The sequence below is a fragment of the Colobus angolensis genome, unplaced genomic scaffold (assembly GCF_000951035.1).
Source record: "Colobus angolensis palliatus isolate OR3802 unplaced genomic scaffold, Cang.pa_1.0 Scaffold63, whole genome shotgun sequence".
NCBI lineage: Eukaryota > Metazoa > Chordata > Mammalia > Primates > Cercopithecidae > Colobus > Colobus angolensis.
Genome location: NW_012119932.1, coordinates 9,766,572 through 9,772,791, shown reverse-complemented (window position 1 = coordinate 9,772,791; position 6,220 = coordinate 9,766,572). Strand labels below are relative to the sequence as shown.

The window sequence follows — 6,220 nt, the reverse complement described above, 5'->3', positions numbered from 1 at the left end:
TGTGAGACCCACAAGGACTACACCTTCCAGGGATAGATCACTCTAAGACAGTAGTGTGTCCGGAATTTATTCCTTCCGGTGGGTTCTTGGTCCTGCTAACCAAGAATGAAGCCACGGACCCTTGCGGTGAGTGTTACAGTTCTTAAAGCTGGTGCGTCTGGAGTTTGTTTGTTCAGATGTTCAGATGTGTCCACAGTTTCTTCCTTCCAGTGGGTTCATGGTCTTGCTGACTTTAGGAGTGAAGCCACAGACCTTCACAGTGACTGTTACAGCTCATAAAGGTAGTGTGGACCCAAAGAGTGAGCAGCAGCAAGATTTATTGTGAAGAGCGAAAGCAAAAAGCTTCCACAGCGTGGAAGGGGACTTAAGCAGGTTGCCACTGCTGGCTCGGGTGGCCAGCTTTTATTCCCTTATTTGGCCCTGCCCACATCCTACTGAGTGGTCCATTTTACAGAGTGCTGATTGGTCCATTTTACAGAGTGCTGATTGGTGCGTTTACAAACCTTTAGTTAAGACACAGAGTGCTGATTGGTGTGTTTTTACAGAGTGCTGATTGGTCCATTTGCAAACCTTTAGCTAGACACAGAGTGCTGATTGGTGCATTTACAAACCTTTAGCTAGACAGAAAAGTTCTCCAAGTCCCCATCCGACCCAGAAGCTCAGTTGGCTTCACCTCTCAATCCCCCCTCTAAACAGGACACCCCAACTGCTGCTGGGAATTGGGCGATGACCGCTCTAGCTACTTCCTGCTGGATAGGTGCAAGGAAGGGGCCCTGCAGTTGTAGTGTCCTCCAGAGGGGAACTCTTTATACCAGTGAAAGGGCCAGTGGGTCGGTCCAGGGGTCCTCGGTAGAAGTTGTTAGTTGAGCTCATTTGGGGTTCCATTTGTAAGACTATCTGTAGCTTGATGGCCTTGATTCTAGAGGAAACAAATTTGACAAGGAGGTTAAAAATACAGGGCCTGAATGCAAGTAATAGCAAGATGGTGGCCACAGGACCTAGAAAAGGGAGAAGCCATGTTGCCCAACTCCAGAGGTTGATATAAGAATTTGAAAGGCATTGTCTGATATCAGAAGCCTTTTCCTGTAAACGTTGGGTGGCATCTTGTACTATCCCTGACTGGTTAGTGTAAAAGCAACACTCTTTCCCTAAGAAGGTGCAAAGTCCTCCTTTCTCGGCAGTGAGGACGGTCTAGGCCTCGGCGGTTTTGGAGAGTCACTGCTGCCAAAGAGTCTATTTGGGATTGTAGTTACTATCCTTATTGGATAGATTTTGTTATTTCTTGCAAACTGTCTGAGCAATCCTTTGAGAGTGTGTGGTAGTAGGATAATGCTTGTTACACTGTTAACTTTTAGCAACCTTTAGTGGAAAACCTTTGTAAGCTTGGGATTTTAATTTTTCTTTGCTATTAGTAAAACCTCATTCCATCCATATTAACTTAGAATTGGTATAGATGACTCCCTCCTGATTCTGTAAGTACTTTAAAATTTGGCTGAGTGCAAACAACTCCCATGTTTGAGCAGACCAATTATTAGGCAATTTTCCTAACTCTGCTTCTATAAGAGTTTCCTGAACACCCATTGTGTCTTTTTCCTTAATCGCCTGGGAGGAACCATCTATCCTCCTGTGCTGAAGGGAGTTCCTCCTATGTCTGGTTGGACCTTTGTATGGTAATTAAGATTTAGATGCCCTGTTAGGAAATCTGCTGGGTTAAGGATTTTTGATAGGAAGGCTACCGGTTGTCAGTGGCCTCAGTGCTTTCGGCTCTACCCTTGTTTACACTGACAACAAGGTGGTATTGGAGTGTTACAGGGTTACAGAGAAGACCTTCAATTATCAATTACAGGTTTTAAATTTATCCTGACTTTTAAAGGAACATGGTACACTGTTTTTTTCTTTACTACTTCTATCTTTTTCTCTCTCTTTGACTCCTTTGTCTGTTCCTCTCTTTCCCTCTCTCTTTGACTTTCTGTCTCTCTCTTTCTCTCTCTGTCTCTCTCTGACTTTCTTTCTGTCTCTTCCTCTCTGTCTCCTCCTTTTGACTTCCTATCTTTCTCTTTCTCTCTCTATCTCTTCCTCTCTCTCTCTCTCTTTGACTTTCTGTCTTTTCCTCTCTATCTCCTTCTCTTTCTTTCTCTGACTTTCTCTCTGACTCCCTCTTTGTCTCTCTTCCTCTGTCTTTCTCCTTTTCCTTTCTGCTGGTCTTTCCCTGCCTCTGTCAGCCACTTATGCTGCTGTTCTCCCTTCTCCTTCCCCTTTTTGATGGCTTTGGCAGTGTAAGACTGCCACCTCCTTGGGTTTTTGCACTTAGTGCAATAACTCCATGATTTCCTTGTGGTATTTAACGGGAGTTCCCCCAGAGATTAGGAACTCCCTTTCTTTCCATATTGCAGCATGGGCATGTAGGATTAGATAAGTATACTTGCTATCTATATACACATTTATTCTTTTTCTCTTTCCCAGTTCTAAGGCTTGAGTAAGTGCCACTAGTTCTGCTAACTGGGTGCTGGTGTCCGGGGCAAGAGGCTTACTTTCAAGCATGGTTACATCACTAACTATGGCATAACCTGCCCTTTGTATCCCATTTTCCACAAATGAACTTTCATCAGTATATAGGTTAAGGTCAGGATTAGCTAACGGGACTTCTAAGAGATCATCTCGGGTGGCATAAGTCTGGACTATAATTTGTTGACAGTCATGCTCAATTGGTTCCCCGTCCTCTGGGAGAAAAGTGGTAGGGTTGAGGGCCGTGCATATACATATCTGAAGCACCGGTCCCTCAAGGAGTAGCACCTGGTATCTAAGCAGGCAGTTGTCTGATAGCCATAAACTTCCTTTGGCACCTTGTGTGCAATTTACATCACGAGTAGTCCAGACAGTGAGATCCTTTCCTTGTATTATTCTGATAGCCTCTGACACTAAGACGGCCACCACCACAACTACCCTTAAACAGTGAGGCCAGCCTTTTGCTACTACATCAATTTCCTTACTTAGGTCTGCCACTGGTTGTGGAGTTATCCCATGAGTCTGAGTAAGAACCCCAAGAGCTATCCCTGCTCTCTCTGTGACGTATAAAGAAGTTTTGTTCTGTGTGAAGGCTTAAAGCTGGAGCTTGTACTAGGGCCTGCTTTAAGGTTTTGAAGGCTGTTTCTGCCCCTGGTTCCCACTCTACTAGATGAGTATTTTCCCTCTGGGTAGCCTTGATTAGAGTATAGAGGGGCCTGGCTATCTTGCTGTACTGGCGGATCCACAGTCAGCAAAAGCCGGTGATTCCAAGGAACCCCAGCAACTGTTTTAATGTCTTAGGGCAAGGATAAGCCAGTATAGGCTGTATTCGTTCCTTGCTGAGGGCCTTGGTCCCTCTGGCTAAGATTAGGCCTAGATATTTGGCCTGCTATAGGCAAAGCTGGGCCTTTGACCTAGACGCCTTGTACCCTTGATTAGCTAGAAAGTTCAAGAGATCTAGAGTAGCCTGCTGGCATGAGGCTTCCAAACTGGTAGCCAAAAGTAAATCATCCACATACTGAAGGACCAGAGTGCCTGGACTTGAGAAGAGGCCTAGATCTTGGGCCAGTGACTGACCAAACAGATGAGGGCCATCCCTAAACCCTTGAGGCAAGACCATCCACGTAAGTTGGGACGTGTGGTCTGTGGGATCCTCAAAGGCAAAGAGAAACTGGGAGTCAGAGTACAGGGAAATACAGAAGACGGCATCCTTGAGGTCCAGAACAGCGAACCACTCTGCCTCCCTGGCATTTGAGAGAGCAGGGTACAGGGGTTGGGTACAACTAGATGTAAAGGAACCACTGCCTCATTGATGAGTCCAAGATCCAGCACCAGTCTCCAATGACCATTCAGTTTTGTACTCCTAGAATTGGGGTGTTGCAGGGACTGCTGCATTTCCTTACTAAGCCTTGAGCTTTTAAATGTTTAACAATATCCTATAATCCTTTATGAGCTTCAGGTCTTAAGGGATATTATTGCCTTTGATAAGGAAAAGTGATGGGTCTCTTAGCCTGATTTGGACTGGGTGGGCATTTTTTGCTCTTCCAAATTGTCCTTCCAATGCCCAGACTTCAGGGTTGATTCCCTCCTCAAGTAGGGGACAACAAATGGGTAACTTGTTCCCCATATTCATGTAGATAATAGCTCCAGCTTTGGCTAATATATCCCTCCCTAATAAGGGTGTGGGACTTTCAGGCATCACAAGAAAGGCATGTGGAAAGAGCAAAGTCTCCCAGTTACAACTGAGGAGGTGGGAGAAATATCTGGTTACAGGCTGTCCCAGGATTCCTCGGATGGTAACGGACCTTGAGGACAGTCATCCAGGACAGCAAATTAACACTGAGAAGGCCGTGCCAGTGTCCAGGAGGAAGTCAATTTCCTGGCCCTCAATGGTTAAATGTACTCGGGGCTCAGTGAGGGTGATGACATGAGCTGGTGCTTGCCCCAGGCACCCTCAGTCCTGTTGTTTGATCATCTGGTTGGGGGCTTCTGGCCCAGTGCACCTTCCAGTGATTACCTTGACATCATGGACATGGACAAGGGGGCAGCTTGTTTCCCATTGGACAATCTTTTTAAAAGTGTCCTTCTAAACCACATTGATAACAAGCCCTCCCAGGTGAAAGGCCTGCTCCATTTTTGTCCTTTCTGAACCACCAAGGTTTGTTTGTCTGAGGGCCATGACTAAGGCTGTGGCCTTTCTCTGATCTCACTTTTCCTTTTGGGCCTGTTTCTCTTGGTCCCTATTATAGAACACCGAGGTTATCAGGTTTAATAATGCCTCCAGATTTTGTTCAGGGCCGAGGGCTCGTTTTTGGAGCTTTCTCCTGATATCTGCAGCTGATTGGGTAATAAACTTATCTTTTAGGATCAGTTGACCCTTGAGTGAGTCAGGTGACAAGGAAGTATATTTTCTTAAGGCCTCCCGTAGCTGCTTGAGGAAGGCAGAAGGATTTTCTCCTTTCCCTGAGTTATGGTGGACATCATTGAATAATTCATGGACTTTTTCCTAATTCTCCTTAGCCCTTCTAGAACACAGGTTAGCAGATGTTGACGACTCCAGTCCCCATGATCTAAGTCGAGGTCCCAGTGGCGATCCATACTGGGGATGGCTTATTGACCACTAGGGAATTTGTCCCTTTCTTCGGCTGTCATTCTATCATTTACTTGACTAAGATATCAGGTATCTCCAAACTCTCAGGCTGCAGCTAAAGCTGCATTCTTTTCATTAAAGGCCAGGGTTTGATCTGACAATAGCATGACTCTCCAAGTGAGATCAAAGGTTTGCCCTAGACCCTCTAGGACATCTATGTACCTATCAGGATCATCTGAAAACTTCCGCAGGTCTGCCTTGATCTGCTTTAAATCAGAGAGGGAGAAGGGGATATGTACCCGGGTTGGACCAAATTCCCCTTCCCCTACAGCTTGAAGGGGACATAACCGATAGCCTGGGGGTTTTTGTGGTCCCTTGGAGATTTCTTTGCTTATTTCCTTCTGGGCAGGGGAGATTAGAGGAGGCTTATCATTAATAGAAAGGGGAGCTATAGGGAGGCTAGGATATGGGGGTAAGCTGAAAGGTCCTCCTGTGGGATGTAAATTGCAAGTTTTGCATAGTTGTGTATTCTCCTTCAATGAAAAGAAAGCTTGGACATAAGGTATTTCACTCTGTTTGCCTTCCCTCTTACAGAAAAGGTCAAGCTGCAGGATAGTATTGTAAAGTATACTTCCTTCAGGTGGCCATTTTTCCCCATCAGAGGGGGAATACTGGGGCCAGGCCATAGTGGAGAAAAAAAATGAGCTGCCTCTTTTTCACAGTTTGCAGGTCAAATTGGTCCCAATGGCTTAGGATGCATTTCAAGGGTGAGCCTGTTGATGCCTGACTGTTTCCCATCTGAAAGACAAAACCACCCGCGGTTTTGGTTTGGTTTGTTTTTCCCCCTGCCCAAGAACCTGCAAGGGTCCCTGGACCCTGCTGATTAGAATAGTTGCGCTCACTGACACAGCAGCAGAAACACTAGTTTTCCTCCTAGACCACAAGGAGAACTGAGGATGGTCGGATTTAGTGGCCCTTACTGATGCATTCTCAAAAACCTGCACTCTTGCCTGTCCTCCTAGACCACAAGGAGGACTGAGAAAAATCAGGTTTAGTGGCCCTTACTGACACATTCTCAAAAACCTGTTAGAGTCCTAAACATTCTCCTGTTAGTACTGGGACCTT

General features: G+C 45.8%; 1 protein-coding gene across 1 annotated transcript in view; it reads right to left on the bottom strand.

Annotated features, from left to right (window-relative positions):
• Nucleotides 1–6,220, bottom strand: part of CUBN (cubilin (intrinsic factor-cobalamin receptor)) — a 315,183-nt gene that overhangs the window by 188,406 nt on the left and 120,557 nt on the right. The window lies entirely within an intron of this gene.